At 46.0% G+C, this 16439-nt stretch overlaps 1 long non-coding RNA gene across 1 annotated transcript in view; it reads right to left on the bottom strand.

Annotated features, from left to right (window-relative positions):
- The window catches only part of LOC137379676 (uncharacterized), a 69354-nt gene extending 57770 nt beyond the window's left edge, over positions 1 to 11584 (bottom strand). The window contains exon 1 of the long non-coding RNA XR_010976887.1: positions 11459 to 11584. This is a non-coding gene — a long non-coding RNA (uncharacterized lncRNA). The remainder of the gene's footprint in view (positions 1 to 11458) is intronic.
- Between the last annotated feature and the right edge of the window lie 4855 nt (positions 11585 to 16439).

Here is a 16439-nt window from a genome sequence, read left to right as displayed (position 1 = left end):
CATGTGAAAGGAGGTGAGTATAGAGTGGGCCCATCAAGGCCACACCAGGGAATTGGCCTGGGCCCATAAAAGGTTCAGTGACAAAGTGAAAGACTCGGCCATTGACAAACAGGTGCCCTTGGTGCTGCGCAGATGCCGGGGTGAGTGGGCAGCAAGTGCTTGGGCAGTGCAGGGGATCATCGCCCTCCTGGCATGGGAGCAAAAAGCAGGGAGCAAGACTGCCACGGGGAATTGGGCAACTAACTGAGCACAAGGAAGGCTGTAGCTGTCAATGGAGCACAACTCTCAGATTTTGGGCCTAGTGGCAATAAGGAGCAATATCCTCTGCAGGAAAGGCAGAACCCTGGGCATCAGGAGAGCAGAGGAGAGGAACGAGGGGCAGGAAGGACAAAGAGGCCATATCCTCACCATATGATCGACAGCCAAAGATGGGGCGACCTGGAGATGACAGAGACCCAGTGCTGCAGGAAATTGCGACTCTCCGGGCAGATGGTCACAGATGTTTGTACCCGCATTGCCGAAGACTTTAGTCCTCGCAGCACTGGCCATCATGCCCTGCTAGTAGCTGTCAAAGTCACTTTGACCTTGAAATTCTTTCATTTTGACTCCTGGCAAGGCTCAGCTGTGGAGTTTGGTGGAATCTCGCAAATGGCAGCACACAATTGCATCTTGCAGGTCATAGATGTTCTCTTTGTCAGAGATGGACAGCACACTCAGTTCACAACAGCCACGGCCTCACAGGTACAGAGGGCAGTGGGTTTTGTTGCCAACGCTGGATTCCACCAGGTGCAGGGCATCATTGATTTCACCCATGTGGCCATTAGGGCACCCAGTGACAGGCCAATACAATTCATCTACAGGAAGGACTTCCACTCCCTCAACGTTCAGCTGATCTGCAACCACAACAAGAGCTTTCTCCATGTGTGTGATCACTGTCCTGGCAGCTGCCACGACTCCTTCATCTTCCAGCAGTCCAAGCTACCGTAGATCTTCACTCCTACCCCCAAAGTCCATGGATGGATCTGCGGAGACCAGGGATATCCCTTGAAGAGATGGCTACTGACCCTTCTCTGGGAGCCCCCAGAGAAAGACACAGAGGTGATACAACCAATGTCATATATTCACTCGGAGAACCATAGAGCAGGCCATCGGACTTCTCAAGATGCTATTCTAGTGCCCAGTCCTGTCGTGTAGCACCCTGCAATGCACTCCTGTAAGGGTCTCGCTCATTCTGGCAGTCTGCTGCGCTCTCCATTACATGGCCCTCCAGAGAGTTGTGGAAATTGAGAACAGAAAGGCCCTGGAACCAAATAGTTCATCACAGGGAGAGGAGGAGGAGGAAGTAGAGGTGGAGGGGGAAGCTGCAGAACACCGAAATGCCCCAGTTGGACAAGGAGGTGGCCAGGCATGGCATGGCGTGAGGTATATAGGTCTCATCAGGATGCCATGAATGCCAAGGATCATTTGATTCAGGAACAGTTCAACTAAATCCCTCTGACCCAGGATGAAGGGCATGTGCTAACATATCCATTGAAGACGCAGCCTGAAACATCTATACTCTTACCACCAATGAAGGATGCACATCTGCCCAGAGGCTTTCCCCTCACCATGGAGGAACCCTTGATCTCCTTTACCACCTCATACCACTTTTCTTGTCACGCCAGCAATAAAAGGAGTCTCAAACATGTGGCTTAAAGATTCATTATTTCTCAAGTGCTAAGAAAGGGAAACAATGCACAGAGACAGTAAGAGGAATGCCCCAGTGACCTACTCAGTGCTCCAGATGATGCAGCGGCCTCCACGCTCAGCCACTTCTTGTGGCCTCGGAGGAGGTGGAAACAACCTGCTCACTTGTCTCGGCTTGCAGCTGAGGTGTAATTGGCGGTTGTCCTTGTCGAAGAGGGGCATTTCCAGAGGCTGCTGCACCTGAATCATTGCAGGGGCAACCCCTATCACTTGGCCCAGTTGCACAGAGGTTCCAGCTGTCAGAGCGGCCAAGGCTGATGAAGGCACTTTATGAGGGGAGGCACACTCATCCTCCTCCATGACATCCTCAGCCCTTGTCTGGTGCACTTGATGGCTGGAGGAGGACACCAGATGAGGCACAACTGGCATCCATTCCAATCATCTCTCTACTACCAGTGCCACTGACCAGCCCAGGCTACAAATTGTGTATTCCCTGCATACACTCCAAGTGCTGCTGCATATGGCTCTCCACAAGATTGGCCACTCTCTCAATGGAGGAGCTCATGCACTCATAGCCCTGAGCCATTGTGGCACACATGAGCTGGATGGATTCCTCCAAACTCTGCCTCTGACCCTGCACTGCCTCAGGGAAATCTGACATGTGGGAACTCATCTCCTGCTGCTCTTCCAGTTACAGCCTCATTTCCTGTGAATTCTGAGGCCCTGCATCTGTGCCGAGCTAAGCAGGACTGTGTCTGTCCTCCCTGCTCTGAGAGGAACTGCCCTTAACTGCCTCTGCCACCTCCTCCTGCACACTAGTGCTGCGCTCCTCACCCAGTGCCATCCTATCTAAATATTTTTTTTATTCGTTCGTGGGATGTGGGCTTTGCTGGCTAGGCCAGCATTTATTGCCCATCCCTAATTGCTCTTGAGAAGGTGGTGGTGAGCTGCCTTCTTGAACGCTGCAGTCCTTGGGGTGTAGGTACACCCACAGTGCTGTTAGGAAGGGAGTTCCAGGATTTTGACCCAACGACTGTGAAGGAACAGCGATACAGTTCCAAGTCAGGATGGTGTGTGACTTGGAGGGGAGTTTGCAGGTGGTGGTGTTCCCATGCACCTGCTGCCCTTGTCCTTCTAGTTGGTAGAGGTCATGGGTTTGGAAGGTACTGTCTAAGGAGCTTTGGTGAGATGCTGCAGTGCATCTTGTAGATGGTACACACTGCTGCCACTGTGCGTCGGTGGTGAAGGGAGTGAAGGTTGAAGGTGGTAGATGGGATGCCAATCAAATGGGCTGCTTTGCCCTGGATGGTGTCAAGCTTCTTGAGTGTTGTTGGAGCTGCACCCATCCAGGCAAGTAGAGAGAATTCCATCACACTCTTAACTTCTGCCTTGGAAATGGTGGACAGGCATTGAGAAAACAGGAGATGAGTTACTCGCCACAGAATTCCCAGTCTCTGACCTGCTCATTGATCACTGTTCCCCAGAGGCTCCTTTACTTTTGTAGCCACAGTGTTTATGTGGCTGGTCCCGTTCAGATTCTGGTCAATGGTAACCCCCAGGATGTTGATAGTGGGAGATTCAGCGATGGTAATGCCATTGAACATCAAAGAGAGATGGTTAGATTTTCTCTTGTTTGAGATGGTCATTATCTGGTACTTGTGTGGTACAAATGTTACTTGCCACTTATCAGCCCAAGCCTGGATGTTGTCCTGGTCATGCTGCATCTGAACATGGGCTGATTCAGTATCTTCGGAGTCACAAATGGTGCTGAACATAGTGCAATTATCAGCGAACATCCCCACTTCTGGCCTCATGATTGGAGGAAGGTCATTGATGAAGCAGTTGAAGATGGTTGGGCCTAGGACACTACCCTGAGGAACTCCTGCAGTGATGTCCTGGGACTGAGATGATTGACCTCCAACAACAACAACCATCTTCCTTTGTGTTAGGTTTGACTCCAACCAGCGGAGAGTTTTCCCCCTGATTCCCATTGACTCCAGTTTTGCTAGGGCTTCTTGATGCCATACTTGGTCAAATGCTGCCTTTATGTCAAGGGCAGACCCTCTCACCCCACCTCTGGAGTTCAGCTCTTTTGTCTATGTTTGGACCAAGGCTGTAATGACGTCAGGAGCTGAGTGGCCCTGGTGAAACCCAAACTGAGCATCAGTGATAGCACTGTCGATGACCCCTTCTATCACTTTGTGCCAGGACCCAGTGAGCTGAGAGTATCTGTGCTGGTGGACAGTGCGTTTGTCAGGTGTGATGGTGCTTCTTTGGTTTTGTGCCCTATTTTCTGGATCTACAGAGGGAAGGGAGAAGGTGTCATTGGGTGGACATCTGCACTTGTGGGTGACACAAGAAAAGACCAATCGAGGTAGCCTATCAAAGTAGACGCTGCTGCAGTGCTGAGGCTTCCCAAAGCAACTCAGTGATAGGCATGCTGTTAGACAGGGTGGCGTGCACTTCACCCCCTTAAGGAGGGTCTTGCCCTCTGTAATCACCGTCTCCATCATGAGTTCCAATTTCCTCCTTGTCCGTAATCCTGGCTACCTCCATCATGCTGCCTTCCATTGGTGCAATCATCTGAAAGTACAGCTCCCCTCTGCCAATTTACACCCAATCCTGGGCATTATGTGCCCGTTTCCCCTGCAAGGACAAAAGAGAGTGAAATAAGGTGCTGCTGTCCTCTTTGCCAATGGCATCTGCCCCATTCATCAGAAGCTGCATGTTTCAGTGGTGACAGATCCTCAGCAGCACTATGGTTCTCAGCCATGCTGAAGGGGGTGAGTAAGTGTCCTGGGCGCATACCACACCCATGTTCAGGAGCAGCATGCCGCCTGAGGCTTCTCAGGGAGTGTGTTTGCTGGAGAGTTCATGACCAGAGGCCTGTCCTGAGGGTTTGGGGTTGCACTCCCTTGGCAGAGCTTATAATGTCATTGAACCTTTTGCTGCATTGAATCCAGGATTATCCAATGATACCTTTGCCCCTGAAAGTGGCTGCTATTGCAACCCAGGTCTGCTTTGTCTGGGTGGGTGGCCTCCTCCTGCCACCCTCTGGAAAGAGGACCTCCCTCCTCTACCTCACGGCCTCCAGCATTAGTTCATGGCTGTTGTCTGAGAATCAAGGGGCTGCCCTGCCCTGGGTGCCAGGCCTCTGGCTTTCCTATGACATCATGGGGGACAGCAATGACTCAATGACTACCTTCTTGGTGCTCCTTCAACACTCACATGGCAGCCATAGTAATGGATGCTGTGGGAAGTTTAGATTGGGCCTGCATTTCATCTGGCCCACCTTTGTTCCTTCCCCCATGGCTATTAATTGGCTGCCAAACTCGTCTCCAAACCACGAAAATCCTGAGTTAATTCTGCTACCCCTGGGGTTGGGTTAGGAACCCGGAAACAGTCCCGACTTCCGTTTCCCGCCCCCAAGGTGAAAATTCAGCTCATATTGTTCAAAACAGAGGGATTTGATCTCAAAGTCCACACTGAATTTCCAGTTACAGTCTCTGGATGATTGTCAGGGACAGAAACCCTGCCTAATTCACTTCCCTTCCCCAGCCCAGGAGGACTGAAAACAACCAGAGTTGTTATCTCTGGGTTGTTGCCTGTGCCACGTGCTAGCGAAGAGAGGAATAGGGAGAGAGAGGAGTTGAACACGTGGCTGCAGGGATGGTGTAGGAGGGAGGGTTTTGGTTTCCTGGATAATTGGGGCTCTTTCTGGGGTAGGTGGGACCTCGACAAACACGATGGTCTTCACCTGAACCAGAGGGGTACCAATATCCTGGGGGGGAGATTTGTTAGTGCTCTTCGGGGGGGGTTTAAACTAAATCAGCAGGGGAATGGGAACCTAAATTGTAGTTCCAGTGTACAGGCTGTTGAGAGTAGTGAGGTAGGGGATAAGGTTACAGGGACGCAAGAGGGCACTGGCAAGCAAGAACTTGGTTTAAAGTGTGTCTACTTCAACGCCAGGAGCATCCGGAATAAGGTGGGTGAGCTTGCAGCATGGGTTGGTACCTGGGATCCTGATGTTGTGGCCATTTCAGAGACATGGGTAGAGCAGGGGCAGGAATGGATGTTGCAGGTTCCGGGATTTAGATGTTTCAGTAAGAACAGAGAAGAGGGTAAAAGAGGGGGGGGTGTGGCATTGTTAATCAAGGAAAGTATTACAGCGGCAGAAAGGACGTTTGAGGACTCGTCTACTGAGGTAGTATGGGCCGAGGTTAGAAACAGGAGAGGAGAGGTCACCCTGTTGGGAGTTTTCTATAGACCTCCGAATAGTTCCAGAGATGTAGAGGAAAGGATAGCGAAGATGATTCTCGACAGGAGCGAGAGTAACAGGGTAGTGGTTATGGGGGACTTTAACTTTCCAAATATTGACTGGAAATACTATAGTTTGAGTACTTTAGATGAGTCAGTTTTTGTCCAGTGTGTGCAGGAGGGTTTTCTGACACAGTATGTGGACAGGCCAACCAGGGGCGATGCCACATTGGATTTGGTACTGGGTAATGAACCCGGCCAGGTGTTCAATTTAGATGTAGGTGAGCACTTTGGCGATAGTGATCACAATTCGGTTAGGTTTACCTTAGCGATGGGCAGGGACAGGTATATACCGCAGGGCAAGAATTATAGCTGGGGGAAAGGAAATTATGACGCGATTAGGCAAGATTTAGGATGTGTAGGATGGGGAAGGAAGCTGCAGGGGATGGGCACAAACGAAATGTGGAGCTTATTCAAGGAGCAGCTAATGCGTGTCCTTGATAAGTATGTACCTGTCAGGCAGGGAGGAAGTTGTCGAGCGAGGGAGCCGTGGTTTACTCAAGAAGTTGAAGCGCTTGTCAAGAGGAAGAGGGCGGCTTATGTTAGGATGAGACGTGAAGGCTCAGTTAGGGCGCTTGAGAGTTACAAGTTAGCCAGGAAGGATCTAAAGGGAGGGCTAAGAAGAGCAAGGAGAGGACACGAGAAGTCATTGGCGGATAAGATCAAAGAAAACCCTAAGGCTTTCTATAGGTATATCAGGAATAAACGAATGATAAGAGTTAGAACAGTGCCAATCAAGGATAGTAGTGGGAAGTTGTGTGCGGAATCAGAGGAGATAGGGGAAGCGTTAAATGAATATTTTTCATCAGTATTTACAGTAGAAAAAGAAAATGTTGCCGAGGAGATTACTGAGATACAGCCTACTAGGCTAGATGGGATTGAGATTCACAAGGAGGAGGTGTTAGCAATTTTGGAAAGAGTGAAAATAGATAAGTCCCCTGGGCCAGATGGGATTTATCCTAGGATTCTCTGGGAAGCCAGGGAGGAGATTGCAGAGCCGTTGTTGTTGATCTTTAAGTCGTCATTGTCAACAGGAGTAGTGCCGGAGGACTGGAGGATAGCAAATGTTGTCCCCTTGTTCAAGAAGGGGAGTAGAGACAGCCCTGGTAATTATAGACCTGTGAGCCTTACTTCGGTTGTGGGTAAAATGTTGGAAAAGGTTATAAGAGACAGGATTTATAATCATCTTGAAAAGAATAAGTTCATTTGCGATAGTCAGCACGGTTTTGTGAAAGGTAGGTCGTGCCTCACAAACCTTATTGAGTTTTTCGAGAAGGTGACCAAACAGGTGGATGAGGGTAAAGCCGTGGATGTGGTGTATATGGATTTCAGTAAGGCATTTGATAAGGTTCCCCACGGTAGGCTATTGCAGAAAATATGGAAGTATGGGGTTGAAGGTGATTTAGAGCTTTGGATCAGAAATTGGCTAGCTGAAAGAAGACAGAGGGTGGTGGTTGATGGCAAATGTTCATCCTGGAGTTTAGTTACTAGTGGTGTACCGCAAGGTTCTGTTTTGGGGCCACTGCTGTTTGTCATTTTTATAAACGACCTGGATGAGGGTGTAGAAGGGTGGGTTAGTAAATTTGCGGATGACACGAAGGCCGGTGGAGTTGTGGATAGTGTCGAAGGGTGTTGTAGGGTACAGAGGGACATAGATAGGCTGCAGAGCTGGGCTGAGAGATGGCAAATGGAGTTTAATGCGGAGAAGTGTGAGGTGATTCACTTTGGAAGGAGTAACAGCAATGCAGAGTACTGGGCTAATGGGAAGATTCTTGGTAGTGTAGATGAGCAGAGAGATCTTGGTATCCAGGTACATAAATCCCTGAAAGTTGTTACCCAGGTTAATAGGGCTGTTAAGAAGGCATATGGTGTGTTAGCTTTTATTAGTAGGGGGATCGAGTTTCGGAGCCACGAGGTCATGATGCAGCTGTACAAAACTCTGGTGAGGCCGCACCTTGAGTATTGCGTGCAGTTCTAGTCACCGCATTATAGGAAGGATGTGGAAGCTTTGGAAAGGGTGCAGAGGAGATTTACTAGGATGTTGCCTGGTATGGAAGGAAGGTCTTACGAGGAAAGGCTGAGGGACTTGGGGTTGTTTTTGTTAGAGAGAAGGAGGAGGAGAGGTGACTTAATAGAGACATACAAGATAATCAGAGGATTAGATAGGGTGGATAGTGAGAGTCTTTTTCCTCAGATGAGGATGGCAAACACGAGGGGACATAGCTTTAAGTTGAGGGGTGAAAGATATAGGACAGATGTCAGAGGTAGTTTCTTTACGCAGAGAGTAGTAGGGGCGTGGAACGCCCTGCCTGCAACAGTAGTAGACTCGCCAACTTTAAGGGCATTTAAGTGGTCATTGGATAGACATATGGATGTAAATGGAATAGTGTAGGTCAGATGATCGGCGCAACATCGAGGGCCGAAGGGCCTGTACTGCGCTGTAATATTCTAATTCTAATTCTAATTGCAGTACCCAATTATTGACTGAAGTGAGATCAGCTAACTGCCTAAGGATTACTTAGACGTTGCTCATGTGGTGCATTTACTCACAATGCTATCAGTGAAGCTGTTTGCATAATTCATCGCACATGTAGTAAGTATTGTCCCGTATGAGGCACTGGTTAACAAATATAAGTTCACAGCGTTTTCTGACTAATTGCCACAAGGTGTCAATAGTTCATTGTACTACATGAACTGTTCCCATTGCTTTTACTGGGGAAACACCTACATTTATAGAAGAGACCATTCAGCCCATCGTGTCTGTGCAGGCTCTCTGAAGGAGAAAGTCACCTAGTGCCATTCCCCTGCCTTCTCCCTGTACCCCTGCACATTCTGCCTTGTCAGATAACAATCCAATTCTCTCTTGAATGTTACAGAAGTAACATGTGCTGTGGATAAAGGGGAACTGGTAGATGTGCTGTACTTGGATTTCCAGAAGGCATTTGATAAGGTGCCACATCAAAGGTTATTGTGGAAAATAAAAGCTCATGGTGGCGGGGGTAAAATTTTGGCATGGATAGAAGATTGGCTAGCTAACAGGAAGCAGAGAATAGGCATAAATGGGTCATTTTCTGGTTGGCAAGATGTAACGAGTGGTGTGCCACAGGGATCTGTGCTAGGCCCGACTACTGGCTGTTCAAACTCCCTCCTCTGGGTTCTGTGCAGCCATTACAAGACATCCTTAACCCTGGCACCAGGGAGGCAATATACCATCCTGGATTCATGTCTATGGCCGTAGACATACCGGTCTTTTCCCCTAACTGTCGAATCTCCTATCGCAACTGCTCTTCCAGTCTTCTCCGTGTCCCCCTATACAGCTGAGCCACTGTGGTGCCATGGGCTTAGCTCTGGCTGCACTCTCCAGATGAACCATCACTTTCATCAGTATTTTGAACAGAATACTGGTTGGAGAGTGAGATGCACTCAGGAGACTCCTGCACTACCTGCTTGTTTCTTCTTGACTGCTTGGTGGTCACCCATTCCCCCTCTCCCTGCATGCTCTTAAGCTGCAGGGTGACCACATCAATAAACATGCAAAGGAAAATCAAGAAAACTGATCATTTCTAAAGGCAAGACAAAGAAGAAAGGATAGATGTTTAATTATTGGGTCAAAGTTACTTTAAAACTTGGACATTACAGCATGTCTAAGACAGACCAGGCAGACTATACTGTTCTTTGTGCCAATGTAACCAAGCCTCACCAAACCAGCAACTTATTATACAAGTTAATGAGATATAGTAGTCTCATCCAGGTGAAATTGTTCTCTTTACTACAAAAATGTCAGAGCAATAATATTGTTTCACATTTTCCAAATGCCTTTTAATTCATGTGCTCACATAGAGAAAGTATTAAGGGAAATCAAAAGTAGTCTATACATGACAACCTTTCAAATAAAGTGACACCTCAAAATCGGCCTTGAGAAACAACAACTTGTATTTATATAGCACCATTAACATAGTAAAACGTCCCAAGGTGCTTCACAGGAGATTATCATGCAAAATTTGACACTGAGCCATATAACGAGATATTAGGGTAGATGGCCAAAAGCTTAGTCAAAGAGCATTTTAAAGAGGGTAGAGAGGAAGAGAGGTTTAGGGAGGGAATTCCAGAGCTTAGGGCCCAGGGAGCTGAAGGCACAGCCACCAATGGTGGAGCAATTAAAATCAGGGATGCTCAAGGCCAGAATTAGAGGAGCATATATATCTAGAGGGTTGTGGGGCTGGAGGAGATTGCAGAAATGGGGAAGGGGGGCAAGGTCATGGAAGGATTTGAAAACTAGGATGAGAATTTTAAAATCAAGATGTTATTTAAGCAAGATCCAATGTAGGTCGGCGAGCACAGGGGTGGTGGGTGAATGGAACTTGGTGTGATTAAGGACATAGGCAACAGATTTTCAGATGACCTCAGGTTTACGGAGGGTAGAATGTAGGACGCCAGCCAGGAGTGCATCAAAATAGTCAAGTCTAGAGATAAAAGCATGGACGAGGGTTTGAGCAGCAGATGAGCTGAGGCAGGGGTGGAGTTGGACGGTGACGGAGGTGGAAATAACCGATCTTAGTGATGGTGCGGATACACAAGACAGAGTATTAGACTGAAAATGCTGTAGAGACAGGAGTTGTTATTATCTAAACTGCAAATATTGCCAACACTCCACCATATTGTGGGGGGAAAACATCTAAAATACACAAAAGTACAGTTTGCAGAATTAATGGTTTAGAAATTACTTAAGGAACATGTGAAAACTGGAGGCATGAAGTCTATTTTTGTGGGTGAACTGGGAATTTGACATCCCTCTTCAAAAGACATTGATTTTGACACTTTATTTTGTTCATTTTCCAGCATTGTGGAACCTACTATAGTTTTGCTTTTCAAGTCAGAAATAATTTCTCCTGAAAGGCTTACGAGTATTTTAAATATGAAAACAATACTAGCAGTGAGGCCTTCATTAGAACTTTACTGAATCCAGTTCCTTCATTGGGGATTTAGACTCAGATATTGACACTGCAACTGTATATATAGGACCTTTTCACCATTAACAAAAAAAATATACAAACCTGTTTTGTAGGGGTGAAGGGTGGGGAGGGGAAAGCATGTTCATCTATGAACTGAAACCTATTACAACAAATACCTATAATAACTGGCAGGGCCTTCTACATATGCAAGATAAAACAATCTTGCGATCACATTTAAACAAAAGCAAAATACTGGATACTGAAAATCTGAAATAAAGACAGAAAATGCTGCAAAACACACAGCAGATCAAGTAACATTTGGGTCACGGCGTGGGGGCCAGTAAAATGCTGCAGGGAGAGGCCCACCTCGACCCATGGCGTCAAGAAGGGCCCGCTGCATATTACTGGAGGCGGCAGGACCTCGGTGCGGGCCCCCGCCGCCTGGCAGTGGGCCCTTCATCAGTGTATGTAAATGAACATCTGAAATATTTAAATAAACATACCTGCAGGCAGCGGCCATCCCACTCCAAAAGTACGGCCGCTGTTAGTGCTCTGCGTGCCTTTGGAACTCTGTACGGAGTTCCGGGCGGGAGCCTGGTGGGGAGGGGGGAGAAATAAAACTTACAGGGTGGGAGGGGCGGAGGAGCAGTTAAGTCAATTTTTATTGGACATGGGAATGGTGGGAAGGGGTTGAAGGGCAAAAGATTGGAGGCTGGGGGGAAAGTTCAAGTATTGGAATAAACAACTGACGGTCATTTCATTGCCTGAAATGACCACTGGGGGGGGGGTTGGGGAAGGGCCTCCATCGTTTATCTTTCAACGTATTAAAGATCCTTTATTTTATACCCTTTAAAAATTAAACTTCTTTGTAAAGGCTTAAAGCCCTTTAAAAATGGCGCTGGTGCAGGACTCCGTTGCCGGGGATGCGGATGCTCCCCCCCAACGTCATCGGGGGGGGGGTAGCTGCTTCGCCCCCTCTATTTAAATGAGCCCCCGCACATAGTATCACGGGGGCTCAGCACGGTGCATCCGCATGGGATGCACGCCGTTCTTATAGTGCGCCGCCGTGAACTGTGGTGCACTCATAAAATTCAGCCTGCTCTCTGACCTGCTGAATGTTTTCCAGTATTTTCTGTTTTTATTGCTATCACAATTGTTCGTCTCCTTGACCCATGGCAGCCTGTAGGAAGCAAGAGGATTACCTGGATTGATGATGTGCTGATTTTACCTTTTTAAATGAATATTTTTTTTATTTTTAAATAGCTTCAGTAGAAATAAGAATGAGGCAATATCATCAAAACTTAACTTTAGACCAAATCTTGATGAAGGGCCATACCTAAACATTGTTTTACCACTTTTAAATGATCAACATTTTGTGTTTTTATAACATTAAAATATGAAACTAGAAATTACTGTGCTTTGTAATTAGCTGTAGAATATTTAACATGCCCATATGACATTCCTTTGTCGCCTAATGTAGTGAGGTATTAACTTATATAAAATGAACAGGTTATAGCTCTGTCAAAGTATCAGACAAAGGCAAGTCATATGACTGTATTAAACATTCACCAGCTATTCTTTTCCACAATCATTTTCTACAATAGGTTGCATTTTTGATCCTGTCAAAAGGTTTATTCGTTTCTTGTTCAACAATCAAAAAAATCCATTAAAAATGAAAGTGCAAAAAAAATGTGGTTTGCAGAAACAGAAAACAAGAGTTGAGGTTTGAACTCTCAGCTGGTCATGACTGAGTGCATTCGGACTGCGGTTTACAATCTATAATTATTAATGTCACTCTTCACATTTTCCTGTGGATGTTGACTGCTTCAATATGGGAGTTGCAAGCTCTCTCCCCGGATATTGCACGGTAACAAAGGAGCCTTCAACAGTGAATAAGCAGCTTACAGAATATAAGTGATAGACCAACAGTATGGTAATACACCATAGTAAAATATGAAAAATAAGTATCTCAGGGTGAACTTACAATTTATTTCTTGATGTGAAACAATTTCAGCTTTGCACCAACTGTTATGGTGCAAATTGATTTTCAATGTTCTTCCATTTCACTGTGGTGTCAGGTTGTGTTCTGAGTGCAGATTTAGGCTCCATTTATTCTATTACTGTAGAGGATACTGGTATGAAGTACAACTGCTTTGCATCAGCACAATGCCCGTGGTGCAAATGCATCCTCAATGTAGTATTTTTTAAAATCCCTATTTTATCTTAAAGCCCGAGCAATTCCATAAGTGACAGTAATTGTAGACAGGAATGCTCAAATAAAAGGCAGTTATTGCATTCACAGCAAAGAATATCTTCCTTATATTTGAAAAAAAAAACTAATCAATCTTGAAGAAAATGAACCTCCCCATAAAACAACAATGGAACACGACCCAGAACTTTTCCTTTTGAAAAAAGTAAAAAGGTTTTAAAAGCTGGACTGAAGGAATGTATTTGTTATGTAAAACCTCTTCGAGAAGAAATATTAAATACATCCATAACAGGGATGCACAGTGCCCATCAGCTTATCTTTAAAGCTTTCTACTGTAAGTTTGTGTTTATGTGGGAGAAAGAAATGTCTGATTAGTTTTGGTATGCTTCAGTCCTGCTTTCCAATAGATCTGACTAGTTGATACTGATAAGTGCCATTCTAATGAAAAAAGCACATTTTCCTTGTGATGCATTAACAACCTGATAAATGTGTTAAAATGCTTACAGATTTGGCATCAATAGAGATTTGGGAACAATATGTCTGAATCAGTTGTGCACAATTGAGGCATTTGGCCTACACACAGCTATTTATGCAAATTTGTGCACCAGTTTTTAAGTCTGATTCATGGACAAAGTACAGATCTACAGGGACAAAAGGCACGCTGTAATTTTGTTCTTTACTTAATTTGAAGAAATACCTTTTTATCTCCACGCAATTGAAATGTTATATTTAATTGAATGGACTCTGTTCTAATAAGAAGCTCCAGGCATAACTCATGGGATTTAAAAAGATCATTTATTACATACCAGGAAAATATGTACCTTCAGTCAAATAGTATCTGTAGTTTATATACAATTGGCAGTGAAGAGAATTTCAAGATAATTAGAATTGTTTTAAAGAAATGGTTAGGCTTCTCATTCCAAAATCCATACCCTTATTAAAGAAAAGAACAAAAGTATACTAACCCCAGAAAAAAAAGGTTAACTGTATATTTAGAGTTGGCCCCAGCTTTGAGGTGTGTTGAGGCCTTATAGATGTTACAATGCCAAGGCTTTGGAATAGCACCTGTTATCTTTTTTAGAATCATGACAGCCATAGGCTGGAAGAAGCAGTGGGGCAGAGAGCGAGCGAGAGAGAAAGCTGCCTCCATGTGGTCATTTTCATACTCCCCTTGACAGTTCATACTCCCCAAATTCTTAGGCCAGTTGTTTTCTGCCCTTGTTCCAGAATTTCCAGTTCTGATTCCATGTATGGTTTGCATTGACTTTCCTTATTCACAATTGGCTCCTTTGAATACAACTCAGGGACAGATTGGCATTCCAGTCCCTTTTTCCTCTGTCGTCGATTTTACTCAGTTATGCAGGTTTCCATGGTGATTAGCCCTTCTTTTATATCAACCATGAGACGTGACTCAGCAGGCCTTGCAGGCATTTCTTTTGAATTCAGCCAGTCAAAGGCAATTTACTTCTCCTTATATGAAAACTTTCATAGATATATATATTATAGATCCAAATCAGAAAACTATTTTGATCTCAACCACAGTGATTGTGTGGGAACAACAATTGAGCTTAGCATCACAGGGCAGTAAGAAAGAAAGAACTTTCATTTATATAGCTCTTTTTAAATCCTCCGGACATCCCAAAGCACTTTCCAGTGTATACACTGCTGTTATAAAGTCAAATGTGCCATCTAATTTAACCACAGCAAGGATTCACAAAGAGCAATGAGATAAATGACCATCTAATCTTTTTATCATGTTAGTTGAGGGATAAATGTTGGTCGAGACTGCAAGACAACTCCACTGTTCTTCAGATAATACCATGGGATCTTTTACATCCACCTGAACAGGGTTTTGGTTTAATATCTCATCCAAAAGATGACTACTCTGGCAATGCAATATTCCTCAGCGTTGCACTAAAGAGCCAACCTACATTATGTGTTCACGTCCCGAGCGGGAATGACCTGCCTTAGAGATGAGAAAGAAAGAAAGACTTGCATTTACATACTGCCTTCCATAACCTCAGGGCATCCCAAAGTGCTTTATAGCCAATGAAGTACTTTTCACTCTTGTAATGTGAGAATGCTCCTATGGGTTTAAGCTGATCTTATGGGCTAAATTTTACCAGCCTTCCGACGTCGGGGGTCGTGGTGGGGGGGCCTGGTAAATTCTTCCAGGAGAGGCCCGTCACGGCCCCCGACGCTGGGAAGACACCGCTGCATTGTACCGACAGCAGCGAGACCTCGGTGCAGCCCCCACCCCCCACCCCGACTCTCGGCAGCGGAGCCTTCATCTGCATCTGCTAATCATATTAAAAGTAATTAATTAACACCTACCTGGTAGCGACGGCTATCTCACACCAATGTTCTGGCCGCTGGGCAGAACTCCTGTGCCTTCGGATCTCTGTATGGGAGGTAGTGTGGCGGGGGGGCGGGGGGGTGCGGGAGTGGCGAAAACCGCTCCAATCAGTTGTGGAGATGGTGGGAAGAGGTTCAGGGTCAAAGATGCTGAAGTTGGAGGTGAAAGTTCAGCATAATAAAAAATGTTTTTTTGGGGGGGGAAGCATTTTATTTATTGAAAACTCAGTGGGGGGTGGGAGAGGGGATTTTTTTCTATTCGTTCCTGGGATGTGAACGTCACTGGCTGGGACAGCATTTATTGCCCATTCCTAATTGCCCTTGAGAAGGTGGTAGTGAACTGCCTTCTTGAACTGCTGCAGTCCATGTGGGGTAGGTACCCCAACAGTGCTGTTAGGAAGGGAGTTCCAGGATTTTGACCCAGCAACAGTAAAGGAACGGCGAGAGTCAGGTTGGTCTGTGTCTTGGAGAGGAACTTGCAGGTGGTGGAGTTCCCATGCATCTGCTGCCCTTGTACTTCTAGGTGGGAGAGGTCGTGGGTTTGGAAGGTACTGTCCAAGGAGCCTTGGTGCGTTGCTGCAATGCGTCTTGTAGATGGTACACACTGCTGACACTGTGCGTCAGTGGTGAAGGGAGTGAATGTTGAAGGTGGTGGATGGGGTGCCAATCAAACTGGCTGCTTTGTCCTGGATGGTGTCGAGCTTCTTGAGTGTTTTTGGAGCTGCACCCATTAGGGCAAGTAGAGAGTATTCCATCACACTCCTGACTTATGCCTTGTAAATAGTGGGCAGGCTTTGGGGAGAAAGGAGGCGAGTTACTCACCACAGGATTCCTAGCCTCTGACCTGCTCTTGTAGCCACGGTATTTATATGGCTACTCCAGTTCAGTTTCTGGTCAATGGTAGCCCCCAGGATGTTGAT

This window comes from Heterodontus francisci, chromosome 18 (genome assembly GCF_036365525.1).
Source record: "Heterodontus francisci isolate sHetFra1 chromosome 18, sHetFra1.hap1, whole genome shotgun sequence".
Classification (NCBI taxonomy): Eukaryota; Metazoa; Chordata; class Chondrichthyes; order Heterodontiformes; family Heterodontidae; genus Heterodontus; species Heterodontus francisci.
Note: the sequence above shows the minus strand (reverse complement) of the source record. Positions and strands in the feature narration are given on the sequence as shown.